The sequence below is a fragment of the Grammomys surdaster genome, unplaced genomic scaffold, assembly GCF_004785775.1.
Source record: "Grammomys surdaster isolate TR1022 unplaced genomic scaffold, NIH_TR_1.0 99, whole genome shotgun sequence".
Classification (NCBI taxonomy): Eukaryota; Metazoa; Chordata; class Mammalia; order Rodentia; family Muridae; genus Grammomys; species Grammomys surdaster.
The window spans coordinates 17,455,544-17,479,738 of NW_021604578.1; the positions used below are offsets into that span (position 1 = coordinate 17,455,544).

General features: G+C 38.8%; 1 long non-coding RNA gene and 1 pseudogene across 1 annotated transcript in view; one reads left to right on the forward strand and one right to left on the reverse strand.

The window, feature by feature from the left end:
• LOC114635738 overlaps window positions 1–24,195 on the reverse strand; it is a 156,870-nt gene that overhangs the window by 21,289 nt on the left and 111,386 nt on the right. The window lies entirely within an intron of this gene.
• On the forward strand, window positions 15,353–15,931 carry LOC114635714 (annotated as a pseudogene).

Here is a 24,195-nt window from a genome sequence, read left to right on the forward strand (position 1 = left end):
TCTTATTGCTTAAAAACATTCACTGCATGGGAGAGAGAGAGAGAGAGAGAGAGAGAGAGAGAGAGAGAGAGAGAGAGATTGACTGACTCTGCAATGGCAGGTACCAGAGGCTGAATGTTCTAGCTATAAGATGGAACCAGCCTTGATGTCCATTAGGAGAAAGCAGTGCCTTGGAGAGTTTCCCAGCCCATGCTGGAATAGGATGTGGTTGAGAAATAGACTTTTGTTGCCGTGTAAAGTTGTACACTCAGCATTTGTGATCTTTGTCATTGTCATCACCACCATCATTGTTAGCAAGAACATCTAGGCTTCAAAAGATTTGAAATTGAGATTTCACTTGCCACTCACTAACAATACCAAGACAAGTCATCACTTAGAACACTGTTTGATAAACAGAGAGCAACCCTTGTCTCTTGGTTGTACTGAGGATTATCACAGAAAGATGGGAAAACATTTGGAAACCGAAAAATGATTGATCGGCTGTTTCTCATTATGCCCTGTCATTTGCTGTCAATACTTCTGGAGCAGCGGTTCTCAACCTTCCTAATGCTTTCACCCTCTAATATAGCTCCTCGTGTTGTGGTGACCCCCAATCATAAAATTATTTCATTGCTGTAGAATTTAGTTCTAGTTCTTTCTCCCAGCCCCATGCTCCCAGAAACAACACTCAGACTCAAAATATACTTATAAATACCTTGGCTATATAGCTAGGTTCTACTCTGACTAGATCATAACTTAAAAATTAGCCATTTATTCTAATCAACATTCTGCCACACAACTGGGTTACTTGTACTCAGGTACCATGTGTCTGTGTTGTCACATCTTCCCCATCTTCTTAGGCAAATCTCTCATGCCTTGGACTATCCTAGAATCCTTTCTGCCTAGTGGTTGTTCCACTTCCTATTTCCTGCCTAAGTCATAGGCCATCAAATTTATTATTGACAGGTGCCACATCCATATTGAACAAGATATTTTCTCTACACATTGTTACTTCATAACTGTAATTTTGAAATTTGTGATCACCAAAGGGATCATGACCCACAGATTGGGAACCTCTGTTCTAGAGCATTTCTTCAGGGGCATGAAGCCTTATCTTATTGATGAGATGATTAGTCATGTGACTTGCTTTTGTCAATAGTGTGTGAGGGGATGGGGCACATTTACATTTAAGCAGCATCTTGGAGAATGATGGTTTGTGAGTTAGCAGTATCTTTTTTCATCCCTTTGACATGAAAAAAGCATATCACACACTGGCATTTCTCATTCCAATGCAGTTACAATGATGGAGATTAGCAGCTGGAGAGGTGGCTGAGCAGTTAAGAGCTCTGGATGTTCTTCTAGAAGACCCAGATTCAATTTCCTGTACCCACATACTAGCTCACAACCATCTATAACTCCAGTACAAAGGGATCCAATGCTCTCTTCTGCCCTCTGAGGGTACCAGGCACATGCATGGTATACAGATATACATTTAGGCAAAACACCTACACACATGAAAATAAATGAAATAATTCAAGATGTTGGAGTTTAGAAAACAATACTCCAAAGTGAAGGCCTAAGGAATAGCCTCAGATTTGACCTAGCAGTGATGTTTCCTGCTTGACTTTATTCCCTTAAGGCAGACTATAGATGTGAGGGTTTCTCGTCTCAGCAAATCATAGAAACTACAATCTCTTTTCTCCAAAATCCAGGCGTGAAGCCTAAACATATTATTCCAGTTTTTTTCATATTTTTCTGCCTTAAGTATGACCATAACAAAATTATTTGACCTATCTTGTCCGCAGCAGGTCATAAGACCCACCTGCCATAGTAGAAGGGTGTCATCCCTACCCCTAGGAGGAGGGAATGCTACAGTCTGTCTGGAGTCTTTTGTCAATGGTTGAGGCCCATGTTGGCACCCTTGTTAAAGTCTTGTTTAGGCAGCAATGTGGGTGATATCACATGGGTGTAGCTTTCCTAACATTTCTAGGAGATGCAGTCTCACAGATGGTTCCTGTTCCTCTGGCTCTTACAATCTTCCTACCTCCTCTTCTGAGATATTCCTGAGCCTTGGTACAGCAGTCATGTTGTAGATATATCAGTCGGGGCTTGCCACTTCACAACCATTTGCTCTCTGCATTTTAATCAGTGTAGTTTTTTTGTAAGGGTCTCCATTCAATCAGATGTCTACAGGACTATGCATGCGTCACCAAACCTGTACAGAAAAATGCATAGTTCACCCTGAGTTTGTCTATTCTCCTCTAACTCCAAAAGCACTAGAAAACTAATACCAAATAAGTCTGTTGGATTTTCTATTGCTAAGCTGTTTTTTGTTGTAGAGGAGTCTATTATGAACATTTAAAACTAGAAGGAAAGGGATCATCAGCGCCCTCCCCAAACCCTTCTGCCCAACAAACACTCAAGTAGCCTAATAGCAGAATGACAATCCACACAAATTATAAGTTTATTTCTCACTACTAAGAGTGACTAAAATTTAGTAATTATCTGTAGCTACAATATAAAATTAATTTCCATTAAGTTGTATATTGACTAAACTTAAATAGAGTAATACTAATGCCACTAACAGTGCCCCAGAAACTAATTTGTAGAGTTTTCCCTCTTTCAACTTTGACTAACTTTTCTTTTAATGCATTCTGTAAGGAAGGAAATAGTTCAAGTGTGGACATGAAAAATCTTGAGATCAATTACTAAGATTTGCATGAAGAACCAAGACTAGAAAAGGGGAGGTACATTTACCTGGAATAAATTGAGTGTCTCACACTATTGTAGAATATGGAAAATAGTAAATCAAATGAAAATAGCATTCAATTTTATTAGATAACTAATAGAATGCAGGGCAAAAGTATGAAATGTTTGTCAAAAAATGTCTGGCCTATAGATTTTTTTTTTATAAAAATGTGATTCTCTAAATATTTAGCTTCCATGTCTTCTTCATAACTGTAAGTCATTTCTATTTATTAGATTTTGTGTTAAAGAATAAATTCTAAACTAAAAAGGCCCAAATTTGGTTTAACTCCAAAACAGTGACTAACCTGTATAACACACATAAAATCCTGTCCAGGAGAACAGAAGGAAACTTTAGACAGACAGGAAAGGAGAAATTCAGGAAGTTACCACTGTAGGTATATTTAAGTATTTGGATTTAAATATCTGAAAGCTTGTCATCCAGAATAAACCGTAGATTTATTCTGCATAATTTTAAGATGAAAAGTGAAGAGATTAGAAGTAAATAAAAATGAGATTTTATTTTTTGTTTGTTTGTTTGTTTTTTCGAGACAGGGTTTCTCCTGGCTGTCCTGGAACTCACTTTGTAGACCAGGCTGGCCTCGAACTCAGAAATCCACCTGCCTCTGCCTCCCAAGTGCTGGGATTAAAGGCGTGCACCATCACTGCCCGGCCAAAAATGAGATTTTCAACAAAGAAATTCTCCCTAAAATTGAATACACTCCTTCGAATTTGGAGTTGAAGATTCATGAAGGGGTACAAATAAGAACTAGTCAGGATGCAAAGTTTTTTCTATATTTCAAGAATCAAAATTAATTTGCAGAGGGCAAGACTGGATTCCACCAGCAAAATGCCCTGGTGGCATTAATTAAGAGGCTATTAATAATTCACAATCTGCAGTAATGTTGGTAAATGAAATTTACTTACCAAAGAGAAGCACAAAACTAGTATTCTTGGTGCTTATATTCCCACAAAGGGGATCCATCACTGTACCACCATAGTCAGAGCAGCCAGTGTACAACTAGGTTTTAAAAGAGGCTACTCTTTCACAAGTGGACTTGCTTTTTTTATGTCATCAAAAGAAAGTCACATCCTTATGAAACTCTATTTTAGTCCTGACATTTCTGCTTATTTTTTATTTCTCTAACAGAGGGGGTCAAATTACTATAGTAACACAGCTCTTACCAACCAGTAAAGGAAAGGACAGTGGCCAACACAAATATTATAGCACAAGGCTGGACCAGTGGAGAAATAAGAAAAAAAAAAATCAGTCCCTCCTAAAGGTTCTCGGAAAATAAATGGCCATGCCAACCACAGCAGCAGGTGTAACACCACAACCTAAAGGAGAGCTTTTATCAGCAGATGCTGGCTTCGGGCACACACACGTGCAGCTTCCTACCCACCTTTAGCATGCATTTTCTGAAACTTAAGGAACAAGAGCTCCATTCACAGCCAAATGGAAAAGCAACATAGGATTTCCATGACAGCCTGGTAGAGTTCACATTTTTACAGGTATTTTCCTCTTTCTCTCACAAATACCACTGTGTATTTTCTTCTGAGCATCTCCTCCCTATCCATGAGAGGATGTTAACATGCCTCCTCTGTGAGGGTCTCCTGCACATCATCACAGTGGCCATAGTTCAAGATGGTAATGGTAATGTCAACCCAACTACACTACCAAAGAACGTAAGACCTTTGCATTTGTGTATGTATGTTCCCATGTATGTATGTATGTATGTATGTATGTATGTATGTATATTTCTTGCCAGTCTTCTCTTTGCCCTCTCCCCCAACACATGCCCTTCACTCCCAAGACCTTCCTCATAAGTCACTGCAAGTCACTGAATTACCATTTACCTCTGAACCTTTGTACATTTCACCCTTTCTGTCTGAAAATTGTCACTCTTTTGCAGCCACTTGTATCCAGTTAATTAGTTCTCAGACTTCAGCCTACTGGTAGACCTTGTCAATATTCCCAACCTCATATCCCCCTGGTTCTTTATGGGCTGTCACTCGTGCATACCAGCAACTGCCTATATCTCACAAACTAAAGGCAGGTTCAAGTCAGGAGATGGTTTTTGGCTGAGTTATTAGCAAGTCAACATCCCAAGAATAACTGTCAAGCAGTGAGAGCCAGACATTGCTGTAGAGTGTCCACATCCAGCTTGCCTGCCCCTCCACTGGACAGTCTGAGTTCTGTAGTACACAGGACCTTAGGGGGCCTCCAGAGGACTGAGTATTATTTGCCATAGCAAAAACCGACTCATGAACTCACTTGCTATAGTCTCTCTTCTCTCTCTCTCTCTCTCTCTCTCTCTCTCTCTCTCTCTCTCTCTTTCTCTTTCTCTTTCTCTTTCTCTCTCTCCTTTCTACTCCCTCACAGTGCTTCCCGGAATCTGATCCTTAAATAAACTTTTTTTTTTCAAAATCTTCATGGGGGAACCCAGATCAAAAGATTTCTTTCATTGCTGTGAACTCATGGGTCCCATTGTCCTCCACAGCCCCATCAGCACCATTTGCTTGTCTAGATCTCTCTTTAAACAAAAAGTTTCTTGAAGTCTGACCTGCCTTTGTTTTCCCAGTACCTGTGACTAGTGCACAACAAACATTTATTGGCTAATGAAATGGTCACCTGGCCTCTTTGATTTTCAATACTATTGTTTCCCAAATCTCTAGAAAGTGATATGTAAATAAATAAATGAATAGCACTGTTTTGCAAGTCAGAAAACCTATATTCTAATGCCCTCTGTATTACTGCCAATATGGTCCTTGATAACTTCATGCTATATGTAGCATGACTACTTTGGCTATAGCTCACCTATTTCAGTTCCTTTTCATTTCTTATGCCCAGTGTCATCCAAGACATGAAAGTATATTTAAAATTGACAGAAGCTCATTGATACATCCCCAGTGACCACTAAAATATAAAATAGCAAAAGACACTACAACAAGTTTGCTAGAAAGCTTACAATAACTTAGAATAAGTGTAGAAATAGTAAACAAGCCGATAGAGGGAGGAGGCAGAGAGAGGGGTAGAAAGGGTAACTAGAAGAAGAATGTAAAAGGGTGTCATGAATTGGGGAGGAGAGGAAAAAAGCAAGAGGTTAGAATGCGGAGAAGAATAAAGACTTGCCAATAATACAAATGCTCAAATACAAGTTTAGGTAAATTTAAGAAGGATGATTATTTTAAATATGGCACAATCAAAATATTCCTAAATATTAGAGAGATAAATAAAATACAAGAAGTAGAAAAAGGAGGAAAAGGAGGAGGAGTTGGAGAAGGAACATTGGCAGCAACTAAGTCAAGCAAAAAGGTTTACCAATAATGAAAACAGTGTGTAGACAAAATTTGAGGAACATAGGAAGGAAAATAAAACATAAAATTTTATTTTAATAACAATGTAACAGTATATATTAAGATGTAGCAAGTGGTAGGGAAACAGGACTCACAGGCAGACCCACAAAGGTGGAAAGACAGACAGGATAAAGTGTTAGAACAGTTTTCTAGGTCCTAAAATTTTAAAGACTGCCAGTTATGCTCACTGAGGTCATGGTAGATGTCAACTGAACGTGTGGGTCATAACATTCCTGTGATTTATGCTGTTGCTGAGTCTTGGACAAGTGTTTGAAGTCTGTCAGAGCTGTCTTTGTTTTAGAAATGTTCCTTTGCATACCAGAGGCCTCTGTTGGCCATACATAGCTTTACAGTGTTCTCTTGCCCTCCTGAGATACACCAGATCTAAATACTCTGGATTTGGTTAAGAAGCCAGAGGTTCTTTTCAACCGTGTTGTGGCTGTGGGAAAACGCCTAGCTCTGAGATCTAAGCAGATGGCCTGTCTTTGTACTCTCAAGACTCTCAGTATTAATCACCTTGCTGTGTATGAAATATAGCTATGGGTATCACGTACATCATGGGACTCCAAGTAGAAAATGGCAGATAAATGGTACAACAGGTTGATCCACCCATTGTCCTCAGACATATCAAATCCCAGGGTTATTGATTCTGTTGTGATCTTCTCCTATGAACCTTATTCTTCTACCGTGAAGAACAAGGCTCCTTTTCCTTATAGTGCACCTCACTGCTTAGATGAAGCCTCCTGGATCCATTCTGTCAGCATCTAACCCTTCTCTTCTCCGCAGGTACCTCCTTGGACCTTCCCTCACCAAGGAGCTCTTGCAGGCCAAACTGAGGCTCTATGGCCTGTGATTATTCCCTGTTCTCAGGCTGCCTATGTAGGTCATTTCTTTCTTTTTTCCTTTTTTCTTTTGTCAGTTTATTTTATCACAACATCAGGAAAACAAACTAAGGTGGAAGCCACTGTTATTGTAACACGGTTCTCCAGTGTAAGGCTCAGAACTCTGAGGGGAAACTGCTGGCATAGGAATACCATAAGAAACATAAAACAAGAGTGGAACATTTTCTTGTTCTATGATGTAAGAGGTTAAGATAGGAGGAATGGTAATGAAACCAATTGTGGGAAATTCAGAGGAGCCAAATCTATTTCAAGAACAAAATCTACACCTACAAAAGTAGCAGAATTAAGTGTAATTGTATGTAATCATGAGTCAAGATAGAAAATGAATACTTATAAATTTATATTTATATAAATATTTTATGTCTAAATAAAATGAATAATAAGCCTTGCAGAAGATTTCTTTTTCTTATAAAGGAAAACATTTAACTGGGATTGGTTTACAGTTTCAGAGGTTTAGTCCATTATCATCATGGTAGGAAGCATGGAAGAATGCAAGCAGATCCAGTACTGGGAGAACTAGTTGAGAGTTCTAGATCCAGATTCAGACTACATGAAGGAAGTAACTCTGAGCTTGAAATGGGCTTTTGAAAGCTCAAAGCCCAACCCCAGTGACACACTCCCTATAACAAGGCCATAGTAGGTCATTTCTGGAAAACAGATTATCTTTCAAGATGATATTTGGAGACCCAGAGATATGGTTCAGTGGTTAAGAGCACTTGTTACTATTAGAGGACCCAAGTTACATTCCTAGTACCCAGGACAAGTAGCTCATAATAACCCATAACTCCAGTTCTGAGGAATCTAATGCCCTCTCCTGGGCCTCTATGGGCAACTTTACACACAAGGCATACACACACAAACATGAACACACAAACACACACATACACACTCATGTACAATCACAAAAATAAAATAAAAAATAGAAATAAATCTTTAAAGCATAAAGATGGCACCTAGCCACTGCTCTCTATGTGCATAGGGTACAACAGGATTCCCTCTACTGCTGAGTCACCATCTACCAGAGGGATCACTGTCTCAACAAAACCCACAGCTGGATGTGAGGCTTATGAGGTCTATGAGTATGTCCTGACTTCTACTCAGCCTACTTCTCAGCTGGCTCATCTTTCTGAAGCACTTTCTCCTTTCCCTCACCTCACAGGAAAGCCGTGTGGCTAGCTCTGTGTTGGGCTTGTTTCTCTCTCACACACGCACCCACACCTTCCCCTGAGCAGTTAGTTTCCTGGTCTCCTGTCACTCGTTTTGTAGATGTTCAAATCACTTCCTGACTTTGGAATAATATCTGGTTTATCTCTTTTTCTTTTTTCTTATCTTTCTTCAGATTCTCTCCCTCACCAAGTCACACAGAGGTAGTATCTAAGTTGTCATTTTACCCAAAAATCTCTAGATTATACATTACTTAGTGCTGACTGGGATATTCTACTATATTCTATACCATATATCTACTATAAATACTTTTTCTCAGTCTGCTTTATCTATTCATTTTCTTTCTTTAGGAGGCTTAAAAATAGCATTGTATTTTTATCGAGACTCCAAGATTTCTTTTAATTATAGGGATTATATTTAAAACATACTAGGGGGCAGGGAGAGGCTCAGTCAGTAAAGTTCTTGCTATACATGGATAAGGCCCTGATTTTGAATCCCCAGTACCCTGTCAAAAGCCAGGTATGGAGTGAATACCCATAATCTCTGCAGAAGCAAAGATGGATGAGCCATGGAGCTTGCTGGCCAGCCAGCCTAGTCACACAAGTAAGTTTCATGTTCACTGAGAGACCTTGTCTCAAAGACAATGATAAGATGGGGACCTGGACAGGTGGCTCAGCAGTTACGAGCACTGTGCTCTTGCAATGGACCAGAGTTTGGTTGCTATCACCCATGTCAAGCACCTCACAACCACCACCAACTCTATCCTCATGAGATATGACGGGCTTCTGTGAGCACCTACACACACACACACACATATACACACAAGTCTTGCTTCTGTTTGTTCATGATTACAATGGCCATGTCATATTAGGAATTAATTAGAATTACAGCTTCTCATAGAATCCCTCCCCAGTCTTTGGTTCTTACACTCTTTCCCCTCCATCTTCCATGATTTTCCCTGGCCCATGAAGGGGTTGATATAGTTGTTTCTTTTGTCTATTTTTTTATGATCAATCTAAAGCTATGGATTTAGGAAAGAACTTCCTTCCTTCAAGATTAGGAGGACAGAAGGGAGGCATGTCTAGTCACGTGAGGAACTGCAGACATTATCAGCAGGTGAGGCAGTCACACTGTCGGTAAATGTTAGAGAACCCAGGAGGAACTGAAAGACTGGAGGGAACTGTTTTGGGTCTATTTTTAATAATAGAATCAGTGGGGGTACATGCTATTATAATTCTGGAGTTTAGAGAAGAAAGCAACTATTTGGGGTTTTAATTATTTTTTATATTACAACAAATTTAGATAAATAGAAGGTTGCAGACATAAAATAGAAATTTCCTATAGGCTTTTACCTAGCTTCCTCTAAGTGTAACATCTTACATAACCCATGTACAGTTATCAAGACTAAGAACTAATATTAGGGCAGAACCATTAACTAAATTAAGAGCCCTATAAAGATGTTAATAATTTTGCCACTAACGGTCCTTCCCTGTTCCAGGATCCAGTCCAGGGTCCCAACATGTTGCTTTTTCTGTCTTCTTATTCTTATCCAATCTGTGATAGCTCCTTCACAACCTCGTCCCATATCACAACCTTGAGAGTTTTGAATGCCCTTAATTCATGTTTCCCTGTGGTTGATTTGATGTTGCAGATTGGAAGGAGGAATACAGTAGACGTAAAGTGCCTGTCGCCACACTGGAGGAGGAAGTGCATGGCATCACCATGTCTGATGATGTTTACTAGGGTAAGCTGGTGTCTGAAACTTGTTCTACTGTAAAATCAACACTCATCTTTTTCCATGCCTGATATGTTAAGAAAAAAAAAATCCATCCCATATCTAAGAACAGAGAAGTTAAACTATACATTCTGGGTGGAGGACATATGTTAAAGACACTACAATCCCTAAGTACTTGCATGGACATCATCCACATGGTATGGACAACCTGTGCTTTTAAAGCTTGTGCCCCAACTTGACCATTCATATGCAAATATTGCCATCAGTTATTATTATTTCTGTTTTTTAATAGTGGTTATTCAATTTCCTTTACCTGCCTACATTTTATTATTATAATTATTTTTTATAGAGGAGTTATTTTATCCTGTATATATTAATTTATTAATATCAGCATATATTAACAGGTGTCAATTTTATTCTTTAATGCCATACCCATAATGTCTTTGGAAAATTCCATATTTTCTTCCACAAGTTTCTAGAATAAGTTGCATATTCTCGTATAAGTTGAGCAATGTGTACCAAGTTGGTATATTTTCTTTTGCTTTGTTCTGCATTTGGGCATTCAATTGTTCTTTGACTGCTTACTGAAAAAACTATTTGTTCTTTAATGATTAAACCTATGTCTCAAAAAAAAATTGACTACATTTGTGCGGATCTATTTCTGAGCTCCCAATCCTGTTCTGTTGCCTTAGACATCCATTGTTTTACTAAGTCCATATTGTTTTCATGGCTATAACCTCATGTCTTGACATGAAGCATGTAAATCTTCAGAATCTTCTTGTAAATCTTGTAAATCTTCTCTAACTCTACTTTTCTTTTTCAGAATTTTTATATACATATATATTTAATTTATATATGTAATTTTTATATAATTACACCATTTCTCCCTCTCCCTTTTCTCCCTTCAACCCTTCCCATGTATCCTGACTTGCATTCTCTCAAATTTGGGGCCTCTTTTACTTTAATTGCTGCTATATATGCATGTGTGTATATATAAATACATATGCATTTCTAAATATAAAAATGCAACCTGATTTGTCCATATACTATTAGTTGTATTTGTCTGCTAAGTGTTGACCATTTGATATTGAATAATCAGTTGGTGTGCCCTTCCCTGCTCTCAATATTCTTTAATTACCTTTAATTCTTTGTCCAGGGTTGAAGCCTGCTGAGATCTTTCCCTTCCACATTGCATGACTATTGGTGTCCTCCTTGCTCAGGTTTTGTTTAGGTAGCCATGTTGGTGAGATTTCCTAGGTGTTGCTTCTCCGACATCACTAGAAAGCCTAATCTCAAAGCAAAGCCTTTTCCTCCGACTCTTACAATTTTTCCACCCCATTGTTACAGGGTGATTCCTAAGCCTTAGGTAAAGGAGCTGTATTGTAGATGTATCCGTTATGAATGGTCTTCACTACTCTGAATTTTAATTACTTATAGGTTTCTTAATGTTCTCCATGTATTGACGAGAAAAGTTTCTTTGGTGCGGGATGAGTACTATACTTATCTATAGGTAGTAAGAAGGTTAAATATTTATAATGGAGTTAGAAATTATGCTGGCTTAGTAAAATGGCAATCTAAGGTTCTCCTACAAGATCTATGATGTCACTAGTCCTGGATAGTTGACTAAGTTTCCAGTACAAGGCATGACTTCCTCCTTGTTGAGTAGATCTTAAGTTCAATTAGAGAGCTACTGGTTACTGCCAAGGTACATGTAATACTACTGCACCCATAGGGCTTTCATGCCATGCTGGTCATTGTCCCATACAACTTTTAGAACCAGTTTACAACATCGATTAGAAAATTTGACAAGAGTTTCAATGAGGATTGTGTTAAATGGATCTAGCAGTTCTAGGTCACGAACATGGCAGATCTCCCTGCTTACTAGGTCTTAGGGGTTTTTTTCTTTTCGTTATTTTTCTTTTCCTTTTTCAACATATGTAGATCCTGCCTACATTTTGTCAATTTTATATATAAATATTTTGGTGCTATTCAAAAGCATCTTTTAACTCCCAAATTCCAAATTTCACTTTTAACCTATAGAACACAATTGACTCTCAGTCACTGGCCCATGAATTACTGAGAACACTAAGAGTTCTGAAATCGTTTTAGGTGATTCTTGGGAATTTTCTGAAGAAATCACATAATCTTCAAACAGAAGCACTTTTATGTCTTCTCTTATAAACTGAATGATTTCATTTCTTGCCTTATTGCACTGGTTAGCACATCTGATGTAATCATAAATAAAAGTAATGAGAAAAATCATGGATTTTTTTTTCCTGTTAATCTCATAGAATGAAATCATAGTATTACATGTGATGTTACTCCATAATCATATGCTACTGAAATAAAAACATTTGGTTAATTAAAGGAGAACCTACAAAGTCATCATTATAAGAAACATTAACATCTTTTCCTTTGTCTCTAGCAGATAAAATTGGAAAGGCATTTTAGAGAATCTGAGTGTAATAATATAAATTATATCCATCTCAGTGTACAGACATATTTCAAACATGTAAGTATACAAATATAATGGCCAAATCTATTTCCTGGACTCTGAAAGGCTCTCTCTAGTAATGGCTGTACCGTCCACATCACTGAAACCCAAACTTCCCCGTGATGATGTCTATGAATCCAGTGCTTTGATTTCCTCAGGCTTCTCTTGTTTACAAAAATTCACACTCAGCTTCATAAGTTAAAGTCAGGTGCACTCTCAAAACACTTTAGAGAGAAAAAAAATGCTATATAGAAAAGAAAATAAATACCTTCTTCCTCTTGCACCCAGTTCTTTCATCAAGAAATTCCTAGTAGACAAATCACCTGTCAGTAAATACTTCACAAAAGTGCATGCATATTTTTGGTCACCATAGGACATGCCCACAAATGCTTATAGCAACACAGTTCATAAATGCTCTTAGTTCAGGGTTATATTGCAGCCCAGGGATGGCACCACCCACAATAGGCTGGGCCCCCTCCCATCAATCATTAATCTGGAAAATGTCTGACAAGCTTGCCCACAGGCCAGTCTGGTGAGTTCATTCTCTAAGTTCCTTCTTCCAAAATGACTCTTGCTTCTGACAAGTTGACCAAATAAATAAATAAATAAATAAATAAATAAATCAGGACATGGGCCGGGCAGTGGTGGCACATGCCTTTAAACCCAGCACTTAGGAGGCAGAGGCAGGTGGATTTCTGAGTTCAAGGCCAGCCTGGTCTACAGAGTGAGTTCCAGGACAGCCAGGGCTACACAGAGAAACCCTGTCTTGAAAAACTAAAAAAAAAAAAAAAAAATCAGAAACTATAAAAGAAACTATAAAAAAAGAAATTATAAAAAAATCTGTATGTAGCTCTTATCTCTAGCTATGGTTAGTACTTAAAGACTCAAAGAAAAAGCTGAAGCAGGGAATAGAACATTTAGTCAAGATAAGTAATACTTTAATAAAAATTTTTAAAATAAAATTAATACTAACAATCTATGAATAGGACATTTATCAGTTCTAAAAAATAATGGCAGAGTAGGCATTACTAATTTTTCTTCCTGTCCTGATGGCTCAGCATGAAACTGATAGGATCTATTTATCAATGATCATATAGTATAGAATGTTCTACAGCCACAATAATGAATTACAACACACAATTACATGGACAAATCACATATAGAGGAAGCTAAGTTCAAGGGGCCAAACTCAAAGTGCTGGTAATTCTATTTACATCAAGTTCCAAGGCAGCCAATGCTAATATAAGATATCAGAATTTAAAATACTGTCTCAAGCACCATGAGATGGGTCTCAGAATCTCAGAATATTGCATTTTTTAATCTAGCTGTCACATGGCTTTATAGATGCCATCCATCTGCTCTTTATTATTTGTATACTTATATTGTGCGACAGTTTTAGATTTTTTTTTAAATGTTGTCTTACTCAGAAGCTAAGATTTATAGAAGAAACTTTTTGGGTAAATCATCTAAATGAGGAGGAAAAGCAGGAGGAGAAGGAAGAGGAAAAAGGAGAAGGAAAAGAAGAAATGTGATCAGAGCTATATGGGACAATATTTAGGGCACTATTTATTTCAGGGCTTCTGTCCTTGACTAACCTAGCTAAGGCCAGAATAAGTCAAGTGAACTCTCTGTTGGTAAGCATAGCTAGCACCCAGCCAACACCATGTGTTGCACCCATTTAGAACATTAGGCTGTCAGAAGCAAACCCTCCACTGGGAATGATTTGCCAAGTGTTAATTACAACTGCTACTTGCTCCGATATTTCTGGGAATAGGACAGCACAGGCCAGATTTCATCCAAATGCCAAAGAACCTTTCCTCTAGAAACCAGGCCCTACCCTATCAGATATGACAAGGCTTCCAAGAAGTATGTAAGGCAAGCATCCAGAAGATGAGAAGTCACTGGCCAGCCATGCCAACACTTACACAGCTGTCAGCATGACCAACCCATAACGAGAGCCACATCATTTGATGGGACAGGAGCCATTGGAAGTAGGGAAAGGCTATCTTAGAATGTGAATTGGGACCAAACTTGGCACACTGTGTTCTTGTTCCTACATGGAAACAGAATCATTCCTGACTTCCAACAGGCTCATGTTTACAGAGACGTTCAGTAGGAAGTACCTTCTACTTGCGGTTTTAGTGGCCCCTAAGAGGGGAGAGGCAGTAGGAATTGAGAATAGCCAGCATTTGGTTTTTTATTTTCCCCTTGGGTATCAGGAACAATTTCTCAAAGCAGGTAAAGGCTACAATATAGACGATCCTTGAAGATGCTAAGTGAGACGACCCAATAAAGAGAGCAATACTGTAAAAGTCCATTTTCATGACCTCTCTAGAATGGTCAAATATAGAGAAAGAATGGTGGTTACAAAGACTAAGTATGATGGTGGATGAGGTGGGGAGTTTTTAGTTAATGAGGTTTGAGAAGATGAAAGAAATCCCAGAGATAGATGGTGGTGATGCGCTATAACTGGTGTGAATATACTTAATGTCATTGAACTTTAGGTTTAAAAATGGTTAAAACATATGTCTTACTGTAGTTTTTAAAGTAGTCATGGGAAGTGACTTTCTCAACCATTCCCCATCTCCATGCTGTGAAATCACCTTGTCCTCCAGCAACTGCACTGTGTCCTGACCTGGGTCTACCAGTTCGTTAACTTGAGTTTCTTCAAAATGACCATTTGAGCCAAATGAGTCTTTATCTTTCCAACATAACTCCTCACCACACACCTGTCCGAAGAGTGACTGTCCATTAGACTTCCATTAAAACATTGTGTAAACCAAAAGTGTAAAATAAATCATTCAGAAGGGCATTCCTGAACAAGATGAAAGGGAGCTGGGTGGCCAACCCCAAATGGAGTATCCATGATACTTTCTTCACCCCATTCCCTTTTGTCAATCTTTCCTTTAACAAATGTCTCTTCCTCAGGTCTCCTGACAAGGAAAAACTTATATTTTAAAAGAAAAATCGATTTGCCCTTCACTGCTGCTTCTTCTCAGCACCATGAACCACACTTCTCAAGCCTTCATTACCGCTGCCAGTGGGGGACAACCCCCAAACTACGAAAGGATCAAGGAAGAATATGAGGTGTCTGAGATGGGGGCACCCCACGGATCGGCTTCTGTCAGAACTACTGTGATCAACATGCCCAGAGAGGTCTCTGTGCCTGACCATGTGGTCTGGTCCCTGTTCAATACACTCTTCATGAACTTCTGCTGCCTGGGCTTCATTGCCTATGCCTACTCTGTGAAGTCCAGGGACCGGAAGATGGTGGGCGACGTGACCGGGGCCCAGGCCTACGCCTCCACCGCCAAGTGCCTGAACATCAGCTCCCTGGTCCTCAGCATCCTCATGGTTGTTATCACTATCGTTGCTGTCGTCGTCATTGTCTTTAACTCTGGTCGTTATTAGACTTCATAGAGAATTCTGGCTTCTGGTCCTGAGAGCTCACCATCCTCAGCAGCATCCCTTCTTGCCCCTTGGCCCTCCCCACACGCAGGTGTAACACTCATCTATCTATCCACATGGATTCAATAAAGTACACTTGATAGCCTCAAAAAAAAAAAGAAAAGAAAAGAAAAATCTAAATCACACCCCCACCGAGGTACAAAGTGAAATTTCTAACTTGTCAGCTCTACCAGTGATATTAACCCACAGATTTTATCTAGAGCATGACATGAGAGGAAATCTGCATGTGGGATTCATGAAGGAAATAGGAGGTAACAGAGAAGGAGATGAAATTCCAGAAGAAGAGATTGGTAGTTTTTGCCCTTTTCACCTCTCACAGCATTGGGCTTCCCTTCTGTGAAGAGTCCTCTCTCCTGGAGTCTGCTTGTAGTTGCTGGGAAACATGTAGAATGGCTACTGTTTGGCATTTGCTATATAGAATATAAGTTCTCATCTAATCCCGGTAACTGACTAATAAAGAAGAGTATCAATGCTTATGTTTGGAAAGTATAGGAACATGTATATCCTTGAAAGAAAACACAAGTGTCTAGTTTTCAAATTTATAAATTCATGATAATCTTGAATAACCAACCTCATTGGTTCCCATTTTTATTTTAGGGTAATTTTAGTTGATTTGAGTTTTTCATATTTCTCTCTTTACATTTCTGATTTTCTCTTTTGAATCCAAAATATCAGAATCCACAGATGCCCCAAAAAGAGTATAAAAGTTAGGAGCCTATTACAGAGTCAGAAAACAGACTATTACAAACCACCATTTAGAATTGAGTAGTGTGTATGTATAAATGATATGTATAAATGTGTGGGCACATGTATGTGTATATGTTTGCAGCTTCAAATCTTACATTTGTGTGACAACAAAAATATCTAATAAATATCCCTTATATAACAAAATTTGCATAAAAATTTAAAGATATCCAAAAATAATAAATCTATACTAAGAACTGTGAATGTATGTCGGTTAGGTCTGAAACAAAGAAAATATTTTTGTAATCCCAACTGTATGTATCCTCCCAATATTTATGATTCAGTAAACACCCATTCAACAATAAATATATGTTAGGCACTGCAATGAGTTTGGAGATACAAAATTTAATAGGATTCGGCCTTCATGCTCAAGTGGCTCACAGTCCTGGAAAGGTGATGCTCCAATAGACAATCACATAGATAACATGTTCAGCAACAGTGCAGAGATGGATGGACACAATACAATGAGGTTACAAGGAAGGGCGTGCCCCACACCCAAGAAACATTCCAAGCAGAAAGGAAGAGCATGTTCAAGGACACAGAGGCCTGAATAAACACTTCACTCCAGGTTATAGCCAGCAGTTCTACGAAACAGCAGAAGGCATGGCTAGTCAAAAGACAAGGGTCCTTGTCACTCTCTAAAGAATACATTTCACCTCGTGGACAACAGGAAGCCAGTGGAGGATTTTTACCCAGCAGCAACACGGCACTTGCCCAAAATATCCTAAAGATGATATGGATCAATGTTGTATAGAAACTGGACTGCAAGGATGTAGAAACAAAAGACTCACCAAAGTGTCTGCAGTTGGTCAGATGAGAGAATGGTGGTTATACAACAGATATTGACCGCTTTGTTGGGGAGGCTGACAGTGTTAGGAGCAAGAGGAACAAAAGAGGAAGATATTTAATATGATCTCAGGATTTGAGACTCCCATACTAGATACCTGTCCACAAGTTCCTCTTATGAACAAAAGGACACAGCATAGTAACATTCTAGAAGGTCAGGAAACCACAAGCAATCAACTTGAAGGCCCTGCAGTCTGCTCCCTCTGCTGTCTCCCTTCCTGAGCATACAGAAAACCTTCTGTACAACACACTTCATCTATCCTCAATGCAGAAGTCAGGCTGCGCCCAACGGCTGGATATGTGCTTATGTGGGACTTCTATTGGTTGTTCAAATGTAATTTCAAGCAGCTTGTCCTTACAGAGTGGCACTCCATTATTTTTAAAACACAATGAGAGCAGCTGAGCCTCTAAAGATTCTTGAAACCCATAAATGTCCCTAACTGAGCTGAAGGTCAAGTGCTATCAAGAATCTACCTGGGTCATCTGAAACACTCATGGCCCATCTGCTCCAACCGAAGCCACCCAGACCACCAAGGCCATCATGGATACCCTCTTGTCTCAAGTGTCTTTGGGACTAATTGCCTGCAGGTCACAAACAAAGGGAACCCATTAATTTTTCCTACCTTAGTAAACTTTTCATTTCCTGAGTTTTTTTTTTCCATTATAGCTTTTGTCTCTAATTGTACAGGAACATTACTTTCTGACTGTACATCAAACCATTTAGATAACAAAAAGATGCATCAGATCTGAATATCCAGCAGTAGGACAATTAAACTCCATCCATATCACGGAGGAAGAGGAGACAGAAAAAAATTTGTTTCATAAATGGATCTGTGAATGAAAATATACTGACTACAGACTCTCAACGGGACACCATTGCATAAGGACAAAGTCCCTGCTTTGTCCACCAGAACAACTCCAGTGTCAGAACAGAAGGAGTTCTAGAAAGACATTCGTCAAGATCCTATGAGTAGTTTTCCCTTGGTAAGTGATCCATGGTATTTTTTATATTTGCTTTGATGTTCTCTCATTCTCTGTCTTTCATTCTCCCTTTCTCTCTCTTTCCTTTTTAGATATCTTTTTCTTTCCCGGTGAAGAGCATAAAGTGTTATTACAACAAGGACCAAAACACAAAACAAATTATTTCAGGAAAAAATATCCTATTATAAGCTAGGAGGTTGCTTCCAGGGTCACCTATAATTTCTACTTGTGTGCTACATTAACATGAAACGATCTGTCTCTGATCCTACGTGTAACTTGAAGCACCATTTTGTGCCAGCACAGTAGAGTCCCTCTGGCCTGAACCTGGATTGACCTCTGGCTTTGACCTTGTGATTAGCCTGGGTTCCATCCCAGAGCACATTACTAAGTTTTACAAAAGCATCTAGTCCCCACTCCCTGAGAGGAAAGGGAGCTTTCACTCGTCTCCCCACAGAAACAGATTGTCCAAGTTTGCAATTGGATTCCTTGCCTTACTTCACCAAGCATGACAGTGTGAATACTTTTCCCCCAGTTTCTTTCTGGGCAATTGAAAAAGTACCAAAGTCATCACCTGCCGGAGCCTTGCCCTGATTAAGCTGTGCCTGCCCTGGAGGGAAGTGAGGTATGCAGAAACACAGAAACTTGGGAAATCAATTTGCATGAACTGCCTGAGACCAAAGCTGGGGCACATAATCCTTTCCTGGCTGAGTGAACTGGCTTAGCTCACTCATGATTTTGTAGACCCAGAAACCATTCTCTGATTGCAAGAACAGAGTTGCCAAATGATCTTAAAACCACAGCCCGGACAGGCAAATGGCATCAGAAGAGTACGTGGGGAGCGAGCTATTTTAAACAAGTGTTGCTGTGAGCATCGGATCCTTTTTCTGTCTAGACTCCTGGTAACACCTGTTGCTCACTCTTTGTGCCCCAGTCTATGTCCCGCTCAACAACAGCAAAGCCAAAAGAAACCACAGCCACCTGACAGGGTCTAGAGACATGGCTTCGCCTGCTCTGGCACAGCCTGAGGGGCCCCTGAAGGCTCCAATGCCAAGTGTCAAGGAGCCATGTGCAAGCAGAGAACAAACCTGGCAAGGCAACATACTGAACTTTAAGTGTGGCCAGGAAAAGGAGACTTTTACATGAGTACATCATGGTTTTGATTCTTCCAGGCAGAACAGTTTAAAGCAAATATGAAAGAAAATATGGAAGCAACCGAACTTTCTAGATATAATTGAGTCCCCTCTGCCACATCCACAGTGTGTGGTTTTCTGGCCTGGTATTGAGTCCTTCAAGTAGACATGAAGCTCACTGGTTCGTAAACATCTCAATTTATTTGGAAGCAATCTTCCTTAGACAAAGCTAAACCCCTCGCCTTTTCACTCAGAAAGTTATAGAGAATAAATCTCACATCTTTCTTATGCAGTTCAGCTCAGCATATGTTTCTGTACTAGGCAAACGAAACAGATTTGAGTTGTAAATAAGCATTGGAACTATGGGGGGATTTGCCAGCTCTTGGAAGCTTACACCTGCCTTTTAACAAGTCCTAGGTTTACACAGGACTGAAGGTCAGATCTAAGAAGACTTATGAAAGCCAGGAAGCAAAAAAGGACAGTCCTCCGAGGAAGGGAAGAGACAGCTCTGTGCAAAAAACGTCAGTAGAGATACTGTGCAGTGCAATCTAGATTCTGGATGAAGTGAGGAGGTTTGTGTGTATGTGTGTGTGTGTGTGGTGTGTGTGTGTGTGCGCGCGCCTATGTGTGTGTGTGTGTCTGTGTGTGTGTCTGTGTATGTGTGTGTGCATGTGTGTCTCTGTATGTGTGTATCTGTGCATCTGTGAAGGTGTGTGTGTGCATCCACGTGTGTGTCTGTGTGTATTCATATGTGTGTATATGCATGTGTGTGTGTCCCTAAAACTCACCTAATACAAGTTCACAGTCTTTACAGCATAAAATGTATAAAATGTATAGTGTCTGAAAGACTTCCTTTAAAATGGCTCCAAATTAGCCATACAAATTAAATAAAATCCTTTCTAAAGGAACATACTTTGAACCCAAGCCTCAAAGGAGTTTTTGCTTCAACTAACGTTAACTCATTATCAAAATTTACCAAACATATAAAGAAGTAAGATGCCATGATAGAGAGCCAGAAAGGCATTATAAAATTGGAAATGCGTAAATTTCAGATCATATAATTACTAGGACAGAACATAAAATATGTTCTGTGTATTTGGGGATTTTAAATGTTGATAGTATGGCAAAGGAAAAAAAGAAAACTCACAGAAATTGTTTAAGATTGGAGAATAACAAGAAAGAAACTCTAGAAACAAAAAGATTCAAATTGAAATTATAATCTCATTTTTGTTTTTTCTTAGATTTTTTTAAATGGAGAGAGAAAGAACAGGAAGTTGAAGGGAGAGTCGGTGAGAATCTGGAAGGAGTTGAGTGAGGGGAAAGAATATTATCAAACTTTATTGTATACAAATTTCATATAAAATGTTTTTAAAAATATTATAAGCTCAATTGATAAATTAGACCATAAAACTAGAGAAAAAACCCAACTAAGAAGAGTGGCTTTAAAAATACAGAAAAAAAAAAACAGAAATGTATAGGATGAGAACTGCAAGAGAAACTAACAGATGGCTAGAATAGGTCTAACGTGTGCTCAGGGTGGATTTATAGAGAGGTAACAGAAGTGATGAAGCAGAATCAGTAAAGCATAGAGTTTCTAGAGGAAGATATCCACTGATTAGAGAAAAAGAGAAAAAGAGGCAGGAGGGAGAGAAAGACTAACAGGTTATGGTGAATCCACAGATCATCAAGAGCAAAGAGATCTTTAAAACAACCAGGGACAGGTCCATATCTATTAAATCTTTATGTTGACTAGACATCCTTTCCTAACCCAGCATCTAGGCCAGGATTCCACACGACATGTAATGATTATGTTTCTTCACCTCGTCCTCCCGGCTGTCATCATGCTTTATTTAGACAAGGTCTCCCTACATTTGCTCAGGCATCTAATTCTCAGCCCTGCTGCCCCTGCCTCCTTACTAGTTAGGATTACAAGTGTGTACCCTCATGCCCAGCTAGTTTCTGATGGCCTTAGTTATTTTTGTAATCCTGATCAGGTATTTTATGCTAAATCCCTCAGTTAGAAGTTCTCTCTCGTTAAACTGGACTACGTGGTCCAGGAGAATTCCACCACTGTCTCAGCAGGTCAAGGATACATACTTCAGCTTGACTCCTCTTGGCAATACTGCCAGTTTCCCCTTCTCTATTCTATATTTACCTATAGACGTTTCCCCATTTGTTTGTTTATCCAGTTATTTATTTAGATGACTATGGACTTGTGTTCATTGTTCACTTTCTATTTTGAGTTGTAATCTAGTATGATTTCATGTTCTTCATCTTTCTCCCGGTTTAACCACTGTGAGCTGCTGTCAGTTTACACCCGCATCTCATTTGGCATACTCTTATCACTGTGGGCTCCACTGAATTTTCATTTGGGTTTTTTTGTGGTTTCTTTGGTTTGGTTGGTTCATTGGAACTTGCCTCGGTGTTTATGGAGACTAGTGTTGCTGTTGCTGCTGTTATTTGGGGCACTTTCTAGTACAAGATGTTCTAGGATCGTCTTCACTATATTCTTCCCCAGAGTCTAGCCCATCTATTTCTTAATTTTTAAATTGTATAATTATGTCCAATAAGATCTGGGTGTGATTTGTCTTTGATGGTACATCAGTATTCTTGCCCAAGACCTCTTGGATGATGACACAGCAAATAACTGTTTGTATACCAATATTCTTAATGAGCTTTTAATTTGATGTATTAAAGTTCACTCCTTGTGTTTCAAAATCCTATGGATCTTGAGAAATGTATATTGTCACCATTACATTTATCTAACAAAACAGTCTAATCTCTCAGAAAAAACAAAAAGCATATACTGTTCTTCATCTAGTCAACCCTCAGTCCCCACACCCCTGAGTCTCTAACACTGATCTTATCATTTCTGCAATTTTACCTTTCCTGAATGTTATAAAAATCTGACTCAGAAATGTTACTTTTGTAGGTTTATTTGTTTCTCTTAGAAATGAACGTTTAAACTTAATGGGTGAAACTAAGTCGTAGCACTCACCTGTACACGCCTGTAATACATATGTATCGCATACGTCATACATGCCTGTAATCCTATCACTCTAAAACAGTGGTTTTCAGCCTTGCGCTTCTGTGACCCTTTAATACAGCTCCTCATGTGGTGGTGTTATGAACTGTAATGTAAATATCTGATATGCAAGATATCTGATATGTGACCTCTGTGGACATATCATTCAACCTGCAAAGGGATTGGGACCCACAAGTTGGGAACCACTGTTGCAAAGGGAGAGGCAGGAGGATTAGGAATTCAAGGCCAGCTTTGGCTACATAGCAAGTTTGAGGCTAGCCTGGGATACAAGAGACCCTGTCTTGAAAACAAAAAACAAAGACTCATGCTTGACTTTTTGCCTTTGTAGCCCTTTTCCTTTTAATCCATGAAGAGCACTCCACTGTACGGATTATCCTGCCATATGCTTATCCATCCACCAAGTTAAGTACATCTTGGCCATTGACAGTTTAGGGTACTATAAGTATAGGTATTTAAAACTCATGCAGGTTCTCCTATTTTCCAACTACTTAGGCAAATACCTAGAAGCACTCTTATTGGTTATGTTGATGGGAATATGGATAAACTAAAATATTTTTCTGTCTTCCAACGTATCTGCTTAATTTCATGTCATTTGTCTTTTCAAAGTTGATCAGATCAAATGATATTTAAGAATTCATCTTCCTGTGTATCCTTGGCAACAAATGACAGTGTTGCAGATTTTAGACTTGTGTCTCCTAACAAGGTCGACTGTTTTAACATAGAGTTTGCTAACGGCCAATGATGTCTGAACCTCTCTGGCTTGTTTGCCAATCTGAATATCATTTCATGAGCTGTTTCTTCAGATCTGTTCATGCATTCTAACTGATTGTTTTCTTACTATGGAATCTTAAAACTTTTGTACATTTTGGACACAAGTCTTTTATCTGACACTCACTCTCCAAGATGTTTTCACCAAATATGTGTTCTTCCCACCTTTGGTTTCTCTTGTCCTCATTATTAATAGCATATCCCATCAATAAGAATTCTTTGTTCTTCAAAAGTTCAATTGATCCAGTTTTCTTTCGTGGATTTTATTTTTGGTTTGGTAGATAAAGGTTCATTGTCAAACACAAGGACATTGGAAATTCCTCCTATTTTTCTTTGAGAAATTTTATAGTTTTGCACTCTGAAATTGAATGTATAATCCATTCTTAATTAATTTTGGGAAAGACCTAAGGTATTTTTCTACATCTTTGCTTTTACACAGAGGTACCCAAAGACCCCAGCAACACTTAACTGAAAGTTGATGCATTTCTCATTAAATTCCCTTTGCTTCTTTGTTGAAGGTTGGTTGACTGTGTTTTTATATTTTTGTTTATCTGTTTGTATGCTCCAATCAGTACTACTGGCCTCTGCATCTATTCATAACCTGTTACCCATTCCATATAAACTTCACAAGCAAGTTGTCAATAGCCAAAAAAAATAGATTGCTGAGATTTTAAATAATGTAATTTTTTAGTCTACAGGTCAGCTTGAAGAAAACAGAAATATCACTGAGTGTTCTAATCTATGAAGCCAAAATAATTCTCCATTTGTTTAGGTATAGTGTTTTTAACCAAAGTTTTATAGTTTTCTGAACATGTGTTTCTGTCTAAATTTTGATA